This window comes from Electrophorus electricus, chromosome 5 (assembly GCF_041902795.1).
Source record: "Electrophorus electricus isolate QZ-2024a chromosome 5, ASM4190279v1, whole genome shotgun sequence".
Classification (NCBI taxonomy): Eukaryota; Metazoa; Chordata; class Actinopteri; order Gymnotiformes; family Gymnotidae; genus Electrophorus; species Electrophorus electricus.
Window position 1 is genome coordinate 784876 of NC_137501.1, and position 19226 is coordinate 804101.

Consider the following 19226-nt stretch of genomic DNA (forward strand, 5'->3'; position numbering starts at 1 on the left):
GGGAACGGAGGACAGAAGAGAGGGGAACGGAGGACAGAAGAGAGGGGGAGAGAGAGAGAAAGAGAGAGAGAGAGAGAGAGCTCTGGAAGGTGAGAGGAAAGGAAAGACAGGATTTGAAGGTATGAGGTTCTCATATGTATGAGTGAGTTGTTGCAACATGTGTTTGTTGTTTTGAACTCAAACATATATTCATATATTGATAAGTATTGGGCTGGTTATGCAGATAGATAGAGATAAGTGGCAAATCTAGTCAAACTAACACAAGAGGAGTGCAACGTTGGCCCGAATGCTGGAGCGCACGGAGCAGGACGCAAAGACTCCCTTGACGTGGTGAAACATTTATTGACATTAAACACGAACGACAATGGTGGCACTCACACGGTGACGACATTGAACATGAACAAAAACAGTTAAGCACTAACGACGGAGACTATATAAACACAAACGTGACATAAGCAAACGACATCAACATCAACAATGACCAACGAGGCACGCACCGACGGAGGTTTAAATAGACGAACACTCAGTGTTAAACCCAGTGCAGGTTTGTGTGTGGCTACAAACGAGGGTGAACCCCCCTATACGCGGCAGGCCGTACCACGTGACTCGTGGGGGGGAGCGTCCCGTGACGAGGAGGATAAAGACAGAAAGAGAATTACAATCATTTAAAAGAGAAAATAATCACTCTTTCTTCTCTTTGTTTATGATCAACAACTTTTTAGTCACTTTGTTTTCTAATTTAAATATGTTAATGCGTTAGCTGCATTTAAATGAAGTTGCTGATGGTGTTTCTATCACTACGGTAACCAGATTTGAGCTGATTCAGTATTCCTCTGATATTCCGTATTCACATCATTCAGGGCGTATATGTAAACACTGCTGGAACACTGTTCCAGTGAGGTTAGTTTCACCCCACACCCCCTCACCGTTAAAACCTCGTGCAGATGTAAAATACTCCCAGGCCAGCACATCAAGAAGCTGCCTGATTACTGTGCTGGTGTTGAAAACAGGCTGTTACATAAAACCTGCTGGCAAGGTTAACGTTTGATAATAGTGCGATAATTTGCAGTCATGAAAAACGCTACTGTGGGTCTGCTGGTTCTTGGGTGTTGTCAGCTGATGCTTTAAATAACCTGAACTTTGAATTCTACATGGTTTCGCATGATTGGTTGAACAGTGTTATGAGGTACAGCTGATTCAGGAAAAGCACGCTTGTCCTGATGGTTCATGAGTGTGCCTGTAGCTCTAAGGACCAAGTCTTACAGATGGATCAGCGTCCCGGACAGAGGAGCTGTTCCCTTTTCTCTTTCCTGTGGTATTCTCTCTCTGTAAAGGCCCTGCTGGTGTGCCGAGTCTATCCAGTCAGTTCAAGCAGGATGTCACAGTTTCCCGTCTCTTCAATTTGTCTCATGCTCTGAGAAACTCCCAACCCACAGGTCATTAAGAATTCATACTGCTGAAGGTAATATCGCTGTACTACACCAGTCCACGGGGCAGCACACATTATACGTCTTTAATTTACATTACATTTACGGCATTTAGCAGACGCTTTTATCCAGAGCAACTTACAAACGTTCTTTGTCATTTACTCATAGAATATCCTAGTACAGTACAGTAGGTCAGAGTCTAACATACTGTAGAATACTGTGGAATACAGGGATGAATGCTGATAAGTACAAAAAACATAAGGTCTATCTTAAACAATGATAAGTGCTATAAACAATAAGTGCTAGAGTTTGTTAAAAAGCATAAATAATACCCTACAATAGGTATTCATTTAATCAGTCAATATGGGAGCAGTGTCAGTTGTCCTTTAAATATTCCGCACATAGATGTGTCTTCAGTCTGCATTTGAAGACTGCAAGGGACTCTGCTGTCCAGACAGCAGTGGGAGTTCATTCCACCATCTTGGAGCCAGGACAGAAAATAGTCTCGATGTTTGTCGTCCATGAGACCTGAAGCAAGGTATTTCAAGCCGAGCCGTACTTGAGGTTCGAAGTACCCAAGGCATGGATAGGGCTTTGACCTTTGACCTCATGTATGAAGGGGCTGGTCCATTTTTGGATTTGTAGGCAAGCATCAAGGTTTTAAATCTGATGCGTGCAGCTACAGGGAGCCAATGAAGGGCACGCAGCAGTGGAGTAACGTGTGAACTTCGTAAGATTGAAGACCAGTCATGCTGCTGCATTCTGGACAAGTTGTAGAGGTCTGATGGCTCTTAGAGGAAGACCAGCAAGTAGTGAGTTGCAGTAGTCTAGCTTTGAGATCACAAGAGACTGCACAAGCACCTGGGTAGCTTCCTGCGAGGGAAAGGGCCAAATCCTTCGTATGTTACAAAGGAGAACTCTACAAGACCGGGTTAGATTAGAAACATGAGTTGAGACTGACAACTGGTTGTCCAAAGTTACGCCCAGGCTACGGGCAGCTTCGGATGGTGATACCAGGGAGTTCTCAAAGGAAACAGTGAGGTCATGGTAAGGGTTGGGAGTACCTGGGATGAACAGAAGCTCAGTTTTACTGGGGTTGAGCTTCAAGTGGTGGGCTGTCATCCATGACGCGATGTCAGTCAAGCATGCTGAGATATGTCTGGAGACCTGCGTGTCAGTGGGTGGAAAAGAAAGAAATAATTGTCATCGGCATAGCAGTGGTAGGAGAAACCATGAGAAGATATTATATCACCAAGAGAACGAGTATACAAAGAGAAGAGAAGGGGGCCCAATACTGAGCCCTGTGGAACACCAGTGGAGAGTCTACACGGTTTGGATGTGGATCCTCTTCATGTCACCTGATAGGACCGTCCCTCCAGATAGGACTGAAACCATCTCTAAGCAGAACCAGTCACACCAAGCCTGGAGAGAACAGAAAGAAGAATGTTGTGGTTCACTGTGTCAGAGGCTGCTGAAAGGTCTAGAAGAATCAAAACAGATGACTGTTTGGCAGCTTTAGCAACATGAAGATTTTCCATCACTGCTATGAGGGCCATTTCTGTAGAATGTGCCGGTTTGTAGCCAAACTGATTGGGATCATGCAGCTGGTTCTGGGTGTGAAAAAGAGACAATTGATTATAAACTGCTCATTCAAGGGCTTTTGAGAGGAAAGAGAGAAGTGATACTGGTCTGTAGTTGGTAACGCTGGAGCTGTCAAGTGTGGCCTTCTTGAGGATTGGTACCACCCTGGCGGTTTTCAATGCAGTTCACATGTATCCAGAAGATAAAGAGTTGTTGATCATGACAGACATGAAAGGAAGCAGATCTCTTGCGATTGTCTGGAACAGAGCGGAAGGAATTGGATCCAGCGGACATGTAGTCGGATTGCTGGAAGTCAGGAGTTGAAGAATTTCATCTGTGGAGAGAGGAAAGAAGTGAGAGAGTTGGATGTTGGGGAATGCACGTTGGTTGGAGCGGTGGGAACAGAGGAAAAGGACTGGTGGATTGCTGCAACCTTCTCCTCAAAGAAGGTGATAAAATCCTCCGGAGTAAGAGATGAGGAAGGAGGGGGAGGGAGAGGATTAAGGAGAGAAGAAAAAATAGTGAAGAGGTTGCGTGGATCAGATGATGATGATTCGAATTTAGGATGTAGTAGGATGACTTTGCAGATGTTACTTCCAGTGAGAACTTGGAAAGGAGAGACTGGTATGAGCTGAGGTCTGAATCTACGTGAGATTTCCTCCACCGCCTCTCTGCAGTCCTTCGTTCTCCTGTGGCAGCGGAGTGGAGAGGACTGGATGGAAAGAGAAGGAAGGGAGAGAGAGAAGGAGAGACAGTGATGGTCCGAGAGGTGGAGGGGGGTGACTGATGTCCGATGTTGTGGTGGTGTGGGTGAAGATCAGGTCCAGAACATTGCCCGCTTTGTGAGTCGGAGAAGAGCGGTTGAGGGTGAGGTCAAATGCTGTCAACAGCAGAAGGATGCAGGAGGAATGCAGCTTGTCTGATGGAAGGTTGAAGTCTCCAAGGAGAATGAGTGGATTTCCTTCAATTGGGAAATGAATCAGGAGGATGTCGAGCTCATTGATGAAGTGACCTGGAGGGCAGTAGATAAGAATAATGATAAAAATAGATAATAATAATGATAAGATAAGACAATGATAAGACGTTTGGTGGGGAAAGACACTGTTTCTGGGGAAACGGACAGTAAGACACTAATTTCTCATTTCTGGGGAAATGTTCAGTTTTAACTGGGGATGGGAGTGAAGTGGGGGTGGGGTGGGGGTAGTGGATTTATTTTCAAGAAATGCAAATAAAGAACAAACAGAGACAGCGCATCCGTGTGCACTGAGCAGCTCACGCCTCGTCTCAGAGCTACAGGACGTGTGGTCACGGCAGGGGGAACACGCTTGATGCACGACCTGCTAGACCCCACGCACACGCAGGGCAGCTAAGACAGGGCTCACGTGCATGTTTGCATTATTCATGATTTATGGCTCACGTGTGGGCGGGTACAAAAGGTGATGTCTATAATGTCAATCAAGGATTTTGCTAAACATACCTTGAATCTCCCTGTCTTACTGTGCCACAAACATTCAGGATAACTGCACATCCAGCCATTGTTCCAATTACATTGTTCCATCCATCCTCCCCTCTCTTCCTCCTCCTCCTCCCATCCTCCTCTCCTCCCATCCCCCTGGGTTGGGATAGAGGAGGTATTTGTTGGTGTAGGAGAGCTGAGGGTTGGTGTAGGGGAGGTGAGGGTTGGAGTAGGGGAGGTGAGGGTTGGTGTGGATTGGTGTAGGGGAGGAGTGGGTTGGTGTGGGAGGTGAGGGTTGGTATGAGTGTGTGTTGGTGTAGGAGGGGTGTGTGTTGTAGGGGAGGTGAAGGATGGTGTAGGGAAGGTGAGGGGAGCTGAGGGTTGTTGTAGGAGGTGAGGGGAGGTGTGTGTTGCTGTAGGACAGGTATGATTTGGTGTTGGAGGTGCGTGTTGGTATAGAGGAGGTGTGGGTTGGTGTAGGAGAGGTGTGTGTTGTTGTCAGGGAGGTGAGGCTTGGTGTAGGAGGTGAGGGGAGGTGTGTGTTGCTGTAGGACAGGTGTGAATTGGTGTAGGGGAGGTGAGGGTTGGTGTGAGAGGTGAGGGTTGGTGTAGGTGAGGTGAGGTGTATGTTGGTGTAAGAGGTGAGTGGAGGTGAGGGTTGTATAGGAGAGGTGAGGTGAGATGAGGGGAGGTGTGTGTTGGTATAAAGGAGGTGTGTGTTGTTGTAGTGGAGGTGAGGGTTGGTGTAGGGGAGGTGAGGGTTGGCGCTACCTCCCTTGGAGCAAGGGCAGACCTGCACACTCTCTGCAGTTCCTCATCCAGGAGGGAAGCTCCCACATATTCTCCTCACGACCAGCTGTGGCTACGCACACACTCCACACAGCCCTCCACAGCCCCACAATCCCCTTATATCTTATTTATAACGCCCATATGGTCCATATTCACACACAGCCATGACCTGAACAGCATCGGTCTCTGCTCCCCCATGGATAACACAACAGAAATGGTGCTACATTATAATAGGGCTTATAATTCAAACATGTTTAGTGCTGCCTCTTCATTGGGATTGTGTGTGTGAGTGTGTGTGTGTGTGTCAGTGTGCGTGTGTGTGTGTGCGTATGTGTTTGTGCGCACACACGCGCGTACACACGCATGTTCCTGCTAGCGCTTTAAATCTTTGCTTTTTCTAGTTTGCTATAATGCAAAGGAAAGCACTCTGTCTGGATCCTATCCCAGTGAAATGGAGGGAATCTGAGAGAGGGAGTCTGTGTGTGTAATCGAGGGGAACCATGAAGGTCTGGTGAAAGCCTCCCCCTTTAACCTCCTCCCCTTATGTCATGTAAACACACCCAGAGCCACTCCTACCAAGAGTAAAATCCCCTGTCTGGGTTCTGGTTTTCCACTGGCTCTCTCTCTCTGTCCCCTGCTGCGGTTCCAAATAAATGATGATGTTTGTGTTTGTGCTGAAAGCTCAGCCCTGGGTCCCTGCAGCGTCCCCTGAAACATCCCCTGGCCTCAGCTGCAGTGCCGGTCCGGAGAGCGGCCGAGCCCACCGCCACAACCCCCTTGCTTGGCCGCTGGGATATTTTTAAACTTCTGACATGTGAAGTGTTATTGATTTCTCCCAGCTGAGTCCTCTCATCACTTCCCCTCGCTATGGAAGCATGCCGGAGGGATGAAGTCAGAGAGGCGCCCACACTGCAGGTCGCACTGATTGTAAATGCATATGCTGGGAGTCTGCAGAGAGAGAGAGCGAGAGAGAGAGCGAGAGCGAGAGAGAGAGAGAGAGAGAGAGAGAGAGAGAGAGAGATTGTGAATTATAACAAATGTTGTATTTCTGGTAGGCCATAGTGATTTAGTTGTTCTCAGGTTAAGGACTAAGATTAAACCAGGTTTAGATTAAACACATTAAACACTGATTAAAAGTTAATCAATGAATCGAAAAGTTTTTCACAACTTCTGCACTTAGTTCTGCACTAAGAGGAAGCGTGTACATGCTGTCAGCTGATATATTTGCCGATATACAGTAATGACGAGAGATGTCCTTTGATCACACACAGGACTGCAGCCATGTAGCTCTGCGGAGACAAAAATGAGAAACTCTTCAAAAATCTTAATTATCCAGAATTAAGGCACAGGAAACAGAAATGAGAATTATTAGCTCTTGCCCAAGGCTGTGTCATGGCCTTGTTTGAAACCCCATGGTGCCATTTGAAACAAAAACCATTATCAACTTCATTTCTAATTCGTTTTCTGTGCTCAGAGGAATTTTAATTGTATGTATATGTATGGCCATGTTTTTTTTTTGGGTTTTTTTTTTTAAAGAAAGAAAAAAGATCCATTAGTCCATTAGATTTGGCAACAGTGCCTTCCAGAAAAATAAAAGTCAAGAGTGTTTTGTTGTACAGGGAAAAGGTTTTGCCAGAGGGGCCTTTCTTCTATACACATATAATCACCCAGCTGGGTAGAGGGCGAGACGCCTGGGCTTCTGCCTAAGAAGGAAAGAATAACCCCAAAAGATAAACCCAAAAGAATAAACCCAAAAGATGAACCCATCGGTTCTCCTGGCGGGTTGATTAACGCGTGGAGGGCGGTGGCAGCGCACGCACCTGCCAGGAAAGGACCCAAATTGCTGTGGCAAATCAAAGCTGCCGAGGCCGCCAGCGGCTGTTTGCTGACGGGCGTAAGCGCGACACGCAGGTGCCTGGCGGGATGATCCCGAGCGGCGACAGGTGAGGCGCGAGAAAAGCGTTCATCCCTGCTCGGTGAATCTCCTCACGCTGACAGGCGCGTGTCGTCGACAGGAATAGGCTCGCGCACAGCGGGTGCTCACTCCGCTTATGTGAATGAACGTCGAACTTGGATTGGGCACGTGTGTAGTTTGGCCTCGTCGACGTTTTCTGCTTTACCACAACATAATTAGTCCTTATACTGACGCAGCCACGTCATGGCAAAACCGTAGTTCAGTGAGCACGTTATTAATCTCATTGCTTGTTCCGCGACGTTGCGCTAATGACAACGCCTCGGTGTCACGCTAATGAGCCGAGAGCGGTGCGAGCATCAAAAGGCGAAAGGAAGGAGCATAAATATTTACACGCGCTGTTAGTGTGATAGAACACACCTGTCGTGATATGGCCCGCGAGGCCCCCGCGAGGCCCGCGCCGCAGTCTTCCCGCTGAAGAGATTCAGACCTCCGCGTGGTTCTTCCGCCTGAGCGCGAGCAGAGGGGAGAGGAAACTCAAGCAATAAGCAAATTCTTTAATCTTCTCACGACACTTAAGGCCCATACTGTTGTGTGGTGATGTAAACGATGTATTTAAATATTGTTTGAATTTTTGGCAATTATGTGACCATTTATTGACATTCAAAATTATGGATATAATCATAATTATTGTATTCTGATTATTGGAACTGGTTGGGTGTGTGATTTTGAGTATTCAAGATAACCCTCTTTTCTCCTACTCTCTCTCTCTTTCTCTCTCTCTCTCTCTCTCTCTCTCTCTCTCTCTGTGTCTCACACACACACACACACACACACATATACTCATTCACACGCAAACATGCTCACATTTAATTAGCTCAATCTGAGCTGTGGTTAAGCTCATTAACCTTTGGCGGAATGCAAAAGCACCACGAGAGCATGCTGGCAACACACACACACACACACACACACACACACACCCCTGCAGTGTAATTAATACGGTGGTTGTTTTGAACAGGATACACAGCATCACCTCTGTGGAATCAAACCTTCCTATAGAACCCTGTTCGTTTAGATCCTTTGCTGCTGGCTGACTACTGCAGCGAGTCTAAGGACTGGATATTCACACCGCGAGTCACATGGTAAATGGCTGCCCAGTGCAAATTCAGCTGGTCAGACCCCATCCCCAACAACAGGGTAGTCACTCCCCGCCCACAGAACAGGGTAGTCAGATCCCGCCCACACAACGGGTCCCGTGTGATCCAGTGTTTATTCTGCTTTACCGTCACCTCATTTGGAAATCAAAGTTTTTTCTGACTTCCCTTCCTTGAGTTGATCTGGACATACATACTCAAGTTAAAAAATGTACTAGTATAGACACCTCGACGTTTGTGACAGCTGAGCGCCAAGTTATCTGTCTGCTTCCTGCAAGAACTTATTTTTTGGAAGATCAGGTGGTCTGTACAATGATATTGTAAAAAAAACTATGGGAAATGATTGTTTATAATCAAATTCATAACCAAATCACTAAGTAAACATCTTAGAAGCGTTAGAAGCCTGGCTAGTCTCCTCACATTTCTTAAAAAATGACTCTGTGAAGTGTGTAGACACCCAGACTGGAGCACATGACACACAGTTCCATCTCTCCTGAATATATGGCTCTTATATTTATTGCTTTCTTATATATAATATATGTTTTATATGTAATTTTCTGTTGGTCAAATCCATGCATATGCCATCTCTCTTACACTTGTTGCAGTGGAGTGACTTCAAACAGGTGCTTCAGAACACAAGAATGCACTTAGATTAACACGAGGTCATGCAGCGTAATTGACCTCTAACCTCTGCTGTCTGACCCGTTTAGCATGTGGCGTCTGTATGCATCAGGGCTCTCTGAGGTCATGACTGATTTATTCAAAAGAAAATACTCCTTTGAATAAAAAAAAAGATTTATATTTTAAAAATATTTATTTAGGCTTTTAAAATATTTATTTCTCATAACTTTTCACATACACCAGTGATTCACCTGTGTTGTTCAGGTAATATAATACATGTTTTACACCGGGTTAGCTTTATTTGAATTTCACTGAACTCAGAATTTTAAGGCAAGCAGCTTCTAAGTTATCACAGCAGATAAATATTTACAGTGTAGTAATAAAGTCACCCTTCGTATCAATGGCGGATTCTCTCTGCCTATGTGATGGTGGCATTTGAAGTGGCTTTGGGACCCATCAGGCAAACTCGTTTGGTGTGAAGAGAGCTTTGCTCAGGTTTATGCACGGAGACTCTTGCGAAGAATGTAAGTATGTGTGTAACTACATTTCACAACCCATCCTGAGTGACAGGTGCTGTTCATCACCATGGATATGGAAGTAGCCAATGAGAAACAGGCCCACCTGAAGAAAGGACTATCCTGAGGCTTTTGATTCACTCAGTTATCCCTCTTTCATTAGCTCACAAATCACACAGATACTGACAATAAATGGTTTTACACTATAAAGAATGGCAGTGTGAGATCAGTACGCCGATAACAGACGGATATGTAGAGTGCATGCTTAATTTATTGTTTATTATTATTATATTATATTTATTATTGTTTATTAGGGCCCTGAACTTGTTAAAGCTGCACTGTCTCTATTGAGAAAAACTAAAATAAATTCCATAACAGTCAACCAGGCTCGTCTACAGCTTGTGACGGTCCAGTGTGTCCTGACTTCCATGTTACAAGTGTGTTTCAGGAGTCTCTGGTGAGGGGTGGGTGTATTTTAAAGTCCTGCCTCCTCTTGTGAGAAGTGGGTGTGGTTTGTATGTGCGTTTTAAAGTCCCGCCTCCTCTGGTGAGGGGTGGTTGTGGTGTGTGTGTGTGTGTGAGTGTGTGTGTGTGTGTATGTGAGTGTGTGTATGTGAGTGTGTGTGTGTATGTGTGTGTGTGTGTGTGTGTTCCTCCTCCTCTGTCCACTCACTGTCTTTCTCTCGTGTGCTTCCCTGGAGAGCTGTAGCCATATTGGTTTCTCCAGCATGTGTACAGTTTTTCTCCCACCCCTCCCTCCCTCCCTCTCTCTCCCTCTCTCTCTCTCTCTCTCTCTCTCTCTCTCCCCCTCCCCCACCCCACACCCCCTGCTGCTCTGCTCTATCAGCCACTGTGCTGTCTGAGAACTTTCAGTGAGTGTATCATAACTACTCACCCCTGCCAGGTTTAACGCCTTCATCTGTTAGTGAGGCTTAAGGAAGGAGGGCAGAATGAAGAATGAGTGTGGAAGACGTGGCTCTCGCTGTCAAAAGGTCACAGTCGTGCTCACGGCGGCCAGGAAGCCTGGGCGAAGAAATGGACCCTGGTGTTAGCCACAATGACACCAGCTCAGTCCAGTCACAACGTTACGGGAAGATTAGCGCTAATTACAGGGTGTTAAATAAAGACAGAAAGCGCTTCGTCTCCTCTAGCGTCTGAGCCTCATTTAATGCTGCTGTTAAAGAACCCCCCTTTATTTCCTGCATTGTATAACGCTATAAAAAAAGACAACAAAGTGTTACAGAGGCACAACACGAAGACCTCCACTGCCACCTGCAGGCTGGAAATGGAACTTCACCATTGCATAACTACCATGCTTTGGTCAAATAACGTGGAGTTTTGTTTGTGGCTCCGGATGGGGTACACTGGGGTACAGTGGATGTACAGGAAACAGCCTTGGCAGTCCAGGCTCTGCTCGGAGGTCTTTAGGAGTCAGTAGTTTTTGTGTGTTTATTCAGATCAGTACAAGTAATACTACTGAACTGTGTTGGTGGTGTGCTGATCCTGCTTGTGTGTCATGCGGGGTCACCAACCCGATATCAGCCACGTGAGTCATGTGATATCAGCCAAGAGCGCTGACCCCTGGGTTAGCATTAGCATTAGCCTTGAAGGCACCAGAGTACAGTGCTCCTCTCTTTGAGACACACACAGATACACCCATCAGCAGTTTTTACACTCTTTGCTTCTTCCCTTTTTGCTCCCACCATGTTTCCCTCTTTCTATCTCTCTCTCAGTGAAAGTGACAAGGACTCAGTTAGTTCATTACTATTGAAGGGAAACTTCCTCCAGTGCCCAGGCAGGTCTGCAGCCTGCGTTTCTGCTGTACTCACTTCCTTTCTTATGCTCGTTGTTTTTTAAATCGCGTGTATTACACAAACACAGGAGGCCAGCCCCCACACTCCATGACGATCCCAGGGTAGCTCCACGCAGGCTGCCTAACCCTCATCCAGTGCAGTGGTTTATAACGTTAGTGGCCTGTCATGTTCAGTGCCTCCAACATTTTATTCTCTGACGAGCTATTTGGGGGATGATTGGTTTTTTATTTCTTTGTTTGGAATGTGTTGTTCTAGAATTGTCCATTGTAACAATTGGCTAAATCCCATTATTACATCACAATGGTTCCGTTGGAACTCTCCATTGCGACAAGCTCTAAAATCTCTCTGGTGTGGCAGTAGTCTTCAAGGTAAAGCCATATCTGAGTATATCCATCCTGTTCATCCATGTATAACCTGTTACTCACCTGAGCTCAGGATCTTAACACAGAAAACAACAAAAGTTCACATGAAGAACACATCAAAAAATCACTTCAGTATAAACATTAAGGATCTTACATTTTCCTACACGATGCTCTCTGGGTAAAAGCAGAAGACTGTTTTGCAGTACAGGCAAGTCAGTGGAGCGGTCCGACATATGAAAGGCAGAGTATTAATCACGGAAAAAGAAGAAAATGTCACTCGAAAAGATGAATCCAAGGAACCCTTTCAGTGTTTTGGTTTTAAAGCTAACTAATTGCGCTTCAGTCAGTCAGACGCATCTGCTTAGAATACCAAGCACAGCTTAGTGTGGCCTCCAGTGGCTGTGCCGTCTCACTGCGCCTCACACCTCTGTGTCCGGCTGTGAAGGACGCGGCATACGTGTCAGGTGTTCCGTCAGAATGCCGAACCGGAGTGCTGGCCGCGAGCCACTGTCTGTCTCTCTCAGTCCTGCTCTCGGGGTTATTAATAATGATGGACATAAAGTCATTTACATCTTAATGCAGAAGAATGCTTCAAATTAAGGAACTCGTTTTTTTCTTCTTTTTTCCGCCTTGCGTGTTTGCCGCTTATATTTTCGGATGCACTTCAGGATCTGATGGAAAATCCAAAGCCGGTGTTGACGGCAGGAGTGGACGTGACCCTCTCCATCTCGCCAGTGGTGCTGGTGTCCATGCGGGTTCATATCAAGCTCTTTTCTGATTGGTTATTACGTTGGTGCAAATCAAGCAGTTAAAAATGAAAGTCTTTCGTTTTCACGTCCTCCGTGAGTGAACATGGCAGGAGGTTCCGGGGTCACAGTCTTTGTCGCTCACAAATACGTCTATTCAGAGCTCACATACGGAAGCAAGACGAGATCTGAGCGAGCACGACGCGTTATTATTTTTCACTTCACCAGCCAGACGGTCCGAGTTTATCACCTCCCCCATCCTCCTGGCTGCTACTGACCTTCTAAAACTGAGCCACTTGCAGCTGCCTGTTAAAAGCCCGCAATGTGTCACCCCTTCCAGCGCTTCCCTCTGGACTGGACCGGACTGGACCGGACCGGACCGGCCCGGCGGAGCAGCCTGTGGAAATGTCCATAAAATAAAGCTGAATGGAGCCTAACAGCATCCATTTACTCCAGCGGTGAGAGGATCTATATCGACCTTGGCCTGTTACCTGTGCTTTGGGAGTCATTGTGTTTGTGAGATCTTCACCTCCGCTGCAGGGTGAGCCCAGCGCAGCCAGAACAGAGGAATACACTGAGATTGGGGTTGAGTTTCAAGGCTTTGATTTCTTTTGGAATACCTTTAGAGGAGAGAAAAACAAGGTGTTTCCTCTACAGACGTGGCTGCTGTTTGAAACGAAAATGCTCTCTGAGCTTGTACAGCCATGCCAGTTTTAAAGCACAGTGTGGCACACCCGATGCAGAGTGTGTAGGGAGTGTGTGTGTGTGAGCGTGTGTGAGTGTGGCTGAGAGTGTGTGAGAGTGTGTGTGAGTGTGTGAGACAAAGTGCAGGTTCAGTACACACCCAGGATTGCAGGGCTGAGTGGTGATGGAGGTGAGCTGCACCCACACACTTCCACGCGTCTGCGGTGCAAGACCCTCACGTACCCTATCTGCCTCACTTCCTCTGTCAGGAGAACGAGAGCGGTCACCACATCCGTCGTGTGTCTGGTAGCAGCAGCCTGGGTTGGTTTCCTGTGAGGACATGTGCCACATGCAGTTCTGTTAGGGGAGAACAGACAGAACACTTCATGTTTAGCTAATCAGGCAAAACAAACCATTCATGGAGATTTAAATCGGTTACTTGTGACCAAAGACTCTGCTTTCAGGATGGGTTTAAAGGTTCTTATCACACCAATAACACTCAACTCTGTTTTGCATTTGAAGGCACCACGATTCTTACAGAAGAAAAGTCGCTGGTCACGTTGTCACGGTTCATAATTTTAATCAGCTGTTTTATTTTCACTTTCCTGCTCAGGTGTTTTTTAAAAGCGAGTATAGCAGAGGGGGACACACCACTCCCCGACAGAGCCAATTGGAGCGTATAGAGATGTTCGACAGGACACGGTGGCATTGCAGTGCTCTGTAGTGTAGACACGATAGAACTGGTGCACTTGCTGCTACTGCATCCACATGACAGGAGTCTCTACCGATGCAGCTGTCTGCACCGTGGACATCGCAGACATCCAAAAAACATCTCTAACCAAACTAGTACAGATGGTTTGAAACTCTTCCAGAATTTGACGTTTGTATGTGGAGCTCATGCAGATTAAATAAACCTGTTCTTCTGTTCTAGACTTTGCTGACATTCACTGCAAACTCAAGCTGGAACTCAAGCTGGTTCCGTATTTTTTCACACTTACATGTAACGTAATGCTTGTTGTCTGTTAAGCTGTTAAGCGATCCAGATACATTGTGGAGAAAAAGAGCTCAACACAGGAGGAAGCAAAACAGAAAGTAGATTATTGATTATTATTGATTAAACCTCACTGGAAACCTGTAAGATCATGTGATCTACTAAAAAAATGAAGCCAATTCAGAAATGTCAGATAAACCCTTCCTATCTACAAAGTTATTGATTCCAAACACACCTCGAATGAGGGATGGGCTTCTTATGTATAGCTGGATAAATCAAACGTGAAATAACACATTTTCCAGTAACTTAAACAAACACTGATTGAAATTCCCCACATGGGTGGAATTTCCAGGGCCTGCTGATCTAATCTCATTCCTGAGTGTGTGTTGAAGCTGCAGCTGAGTGTCAGAAGAATTCTCCTGGTCCCTCAAACTCCAATGTGTTGGCTCTCCTTCTGGATACCGATCAGAAGCGTCTTTCTGCAGCTGGCAGATGGGACACTCCAAGCTGGAGGCTCTGTCACTGCTCATCCCAGGTTACTGGTTCCTAAACACTTCGCATGCCATTCCCGTGAGACGAGGAAGACATAGTGTGTGAAGGGGCGGCAGAATGTGCACACAACCTGATTCCAGCTTCTGACATGCGGCCCACTTTACATATTAAATCCCTTAAATTCAACAGTGATGGTTCAGAAATGTTGTAGATGTGATCCAGAGTTCTGGGTTTATATTTAGTATCCAGACTAGTCCTGTAATACATGGTTTTTAAACTCAGGGCAATCAACAGTGTTATGATTACCTGTTGGAATGGCCCAGCAACCAGCCAGTAAACAGCATACACCCCCCCACAAACACACGCACACACAGACACACACACACTCACTCACACGCACACACAGATATACATACACACACACACACACACACACGCACATACACACGCACACACACACAGACACACACACAGACACACACTCACACGCACACACAGATACACATACACACACACGCACACACATACACACACGCATATGCACACACACACATGCACACACACACGCACAGACACACACTCACATGCACACACAGATACACACACACACACGCACACACACACACACGCACGCACACACCGACACACACACACACACACACACTCACAGATACACATACACACACACACACACGCACACACATGCACACACGCACACACACACAGACACACACACACACGCACACACAGACACACACACACACGCACACACAGACACACACACACAGACACACACACACAGCTTAATATCTCTGCATAAGCATAAGCAAACAATAAAGGGCTTAATTGCACTTACCCTCATGTATATTGTATAAGACATAATGTTTGTGCTTGTTTGTGTATTACATATGAGACTGAAGGAAGGACAGAAAAGTTAAACAGATACTGTCTGGACCCCCCCCACCAAAAAAACCAAAAACAAAACATTTACTATTGTGTGTGTGCCTTCCTATTCCTAACAGCAGGGGGCAGCATATACTTAAATACCTCTCTCAAACGCTTGTCTTTATAGATTTCATTTCTAAAATATGTTTTCTTCTATGCTGAGGGGAGAGAACATATTTTAACACAGAAAATTCCAAAGCAGTTATTCCCTGTTTCTTAACTACCACACCTCCGTCAGAGCGACTAATTCAGAGCATCTAATTAAGCCTTGAACTAATGAATGAAGAGTTTCCTCCGCTCCTACATCGCTGATTAAAACGCGCTATTGGCATGCAGCACGCTTCATTCCCGTGAGGAGCGGCATACTAAAGCTGGCAGCCTCCACCTGAGACAGTGGGGCAGATAGCAGCGGTAGGAACGCCATCTTCACTGCTCCGAGGAGATCAGGAGGCCAGCGGGTTATCCGATGACATGCTACATCAGTCCTCGTTTGGTTCGGTTTGGGTTTGAAGCTTACTGAACTATGGGACAGTTCAGACTGCCCTGTGAGCTGCTTTTGGTTTAATATGATAGAGGACGGAACAAGTTTAATTAATATTTCACTGCTGTAATATCTGTCCATTAGCTAGAAAAGCTCCAACAGCAACTTAATCATGGAAACGGACGGGGAACCGTGGCTACGTCTGGCAGACGGTAAAAACGCACGATTTTTAACGTCTGAGTCAGCGGCGCACATTTGAATCTTAATTGCGAAACGGCACAATCTGTGTTTGCAGCCAAACTGTTTGAGGTAAAACGAGAGAGCTGAAGTGTTGCTGTAAACTGGTGCAGACGCTGCGTTTCCCGCTGGGAGATGTGTTCCACATCACTGCAGCGGCCATCAGCAGGGATGGAGCAATAACACTGCTCTGAGTGACAGACACAGCAGAGGCGCTCTCTCTCTCTCTCTCTCTCTCTCTCTCTCTCTCTCTCTCTCTCTCTCCCCTCTCTCTCTCCCTCTCTCCCCCACTCTCTCTCTCTCTCCCTCTTTCTCCTTTCTGCATTTTTCTCTCTCCCCCTCCCTCTCTCTCCCTCCCGCTCTCTCCCTCCCTCTCCCGCTCTCTCCCTCCCTCTCCCGCTCTCTCCCTCTCTCTCCCTCCCTCTCCCGCTCTCTCCCTCCCTCTCCCGCTCTCTCCCTCTCTCTCCCCACTCTCTCCCGCTCTTTCTGTCTCCTTCTCTCTCTCCCCTCCCTCTCTCTCTCTCTCTCTCCCTCTGTCTTTCAACCCTCTCTCCCCCCTCTCTCCTGCTCTCTTTCTGTCTCCTTCTGTCTCTCTCTCCCTTTCTCTCCTTTCTGCATTTTTCTCTCTCCCTCCCTCTCCCCCTCTCCCTCTCCATCTCCCACTCTGTCTGTGTCTCACCTTTCTCTCCCTCTCTTGTCACATAATATTGACGCACTGCCATCAGTTAGCATTGCGTCCACTTGTTACTTAGAGCGAGACTCTCAACTACCAGCTGATCTGGAAACAGTTCATAAGGATCTCACCCCTCTGCTTGCACACTGACTGAAGGTCAGTCCAGCAGCCAAATATCTTAGTCTTCTCTGCATCTTAATTCAGCTCTGATTTTAAAACAAAATAACAATCAAAATATATACCTCAACAAACCGTATCGAGATGTGATAGCAATACAACCAATATTCCTTCACATACAAGAAATTGTATGTGAATCCCTTTATTTTCCATGTACATTTATATGCAAAGAATTTAATATGATGATTTTCTGATGTGAATTGTATAAACAATATCTTACCTAGAACTTTTCCACATAGGAATATTCATCTAAACATGGAGAGTGTAGTAGTTATATAGTAAATATACTAATTAATATTCTATTACTAATCTGATTGATAGTCAATTTAGAGATATCAGCATTGCCTCACCCCATATTTCCTAAATATATATATTTTTTATTTCTTAAATACCCCACTTCATATTTTCTAAGAGCACACTGGGATTATGTAGAAATAGCTCACTGTCCAGCACTGGTATTAGGTACCAGGGATTAACTAGCTGTCACAGGCTGACTGGCTAAAAGAAGATCTTTTACAGTATGAATCTTGCCATCTCATCTCATGAAGATCTAAAAATGAAAAACAGTTTTCTTTTTTTCTCAAGAGTACTGACCTGTGTGCGGATATTCCGCGGCATTGCCGGTTTTGTCTGTGGTTTCAGATTTGCATGAGATGCAGGCACTCTTTAAAATCCAGCGCCTAGAGTGAGTTTGTCTGGATGCACATGCATTCTTTCATTTTCGTTACTGAGATGTTTCACAAGTGTGTTTATCTGCCACTAGTAGCCGGTCTGCTGCCAAGTCAAAGCTCGGAGAGCAAACACACCAGGGGGTCATTGTGCAGCCCATTTATAGCCCAAAGAAATAAGTGTGAAAGGATGTGGAATACGGCCCAAAACACTGCCCCCCCATGTACTAAAGCTGAGTGTGTGATAATAACACTGGGCAAACTAGGGTTTGTAGGAGACAAATAACCTGACAGGGATTGATCAGAGAGAAGGTTTGCGTCTTCTGTCACTGTCCTGCGTCTATTTTAAGGGAATGTGTGTGTGTGTGTGTGTGTGTGTGTGTGAGAGTTAATAAACAGTGTGCTTCCAGGCATGTGGTTCATCTCTGTGAGCGAGTTAATGTGAGTTTAATGCCACATGTTTGTCGTATTGATCTTAAAGGTCATGGGAGAAGCCTGGCGTGAAGAACAGGGACAAATGAGAAACATGGCCTGGTGGACATCTCTGTCCTAAACAGCGTCCCCAGACCGGAGTCTGCTGTGGGGTGGACATCTCTGTCCTAAACAGCGTCCCCAGACCAGAGTCTGCTGTGGGGTGGACATCTCTGTCCTAAACAGCGTCCTGAATTAATATGACTGTCCTTCACTAATACATTAAGCATACAAATATAACATGTTGCCTTCTAAAGAACTAGCTGCTTAGTGTGTAAAGCAGAGATGTGCAGTAAGACTGTGGAGAGACGCATCAGTAACACTGAGCTCCAGAGGAGAGTGATGCGTTAATGTTACTGTGTTTGCATTTTTTGACTTAACTCAAAAAACCCTGTTTTTTTCACCTTTTTGACAATTTCAGTTCAAAGAGGGATACAAAAGTTATTGATTCAACATGCACACACACACACACACACACACACACACACACACACACACACACACACAAACACAAATTCTCACATACACAAACACACACTCATACACACATGTGTATTTGTATATATATTCTGGCAGTCCTAGCAAACTCTGAATAACCTTTCATGACCTCCTAAAGTGACACCTAGGACACGTGGCCCTGACAGCAACACCACAGATCCGACCGACTTCACAGAACTCCCAGGATGCACTGCTACTCTCTGAGCCATGAGTCCGTGAAGGGCAAAAAGGCAGACACTGACTCACACTGTCTGCTGAGACTGCAGGTTTCTGTCCAGCACTGCCCTACAAGGACTGATCTGAGAACAGGGGTGGGTGTGGGCGTTGGGGTAGCTAATGGGTGGGGTGGGTGGGAGTGTTTGTGGATGTTGGGGTGGGTGAGGGGTGGGGGTGTTTGTGGATGTTGGGGTGGGTGAGGGGTGGGGGTGTGTGTGGATGTTGGGGTGGGGGTGTGTGTGGATGTTGGGGTGAGGGTGGTTTTGGTTTCCCCTTTTTCCCAGTTCTTATTCTGTTTGGTGGCTGCATTCGATGAG

The 19226-nt window shown here is 46.1% G+C and overlaps 1 long non-coding RNA gene across 4 annotated transcripts; it reads right to left on the minus strand.

Annotated features, from left to right (window-relative positions):
- Positions 1-127: 127 nt before the first annotated feature.
- Positions 128-17746, minus strand: LOC113587048 (uncharacterized). 4 transcript variants are annotated; one of them, XR_014123939.1, is made up of 9 exons: positions 17651-17746; positions 13221-13417; positions 12868-12996; positions 11785-12773; positions 10350-10477; positions 7586-7674; positions 6459-6542; positions 2492-6201; positions 128-2300 (listed from the first exon to the last, which is right to left on the minus strand). It is a non-coding gene; the product is annotated as an uncharacterized LOC113587048 (long non-coding RNA). The 4 variants fall into 4 exon arrangements; XR_014123940.1 differs by having other exon boundaries at positions 2492-6542; positions 12655-12773; XR_014123938.1 differs by having other exon boundaries at positions 2492-6542.
- Between the last annotated feature and the right edge of the window lie 1480 nt (positions 17747-19226).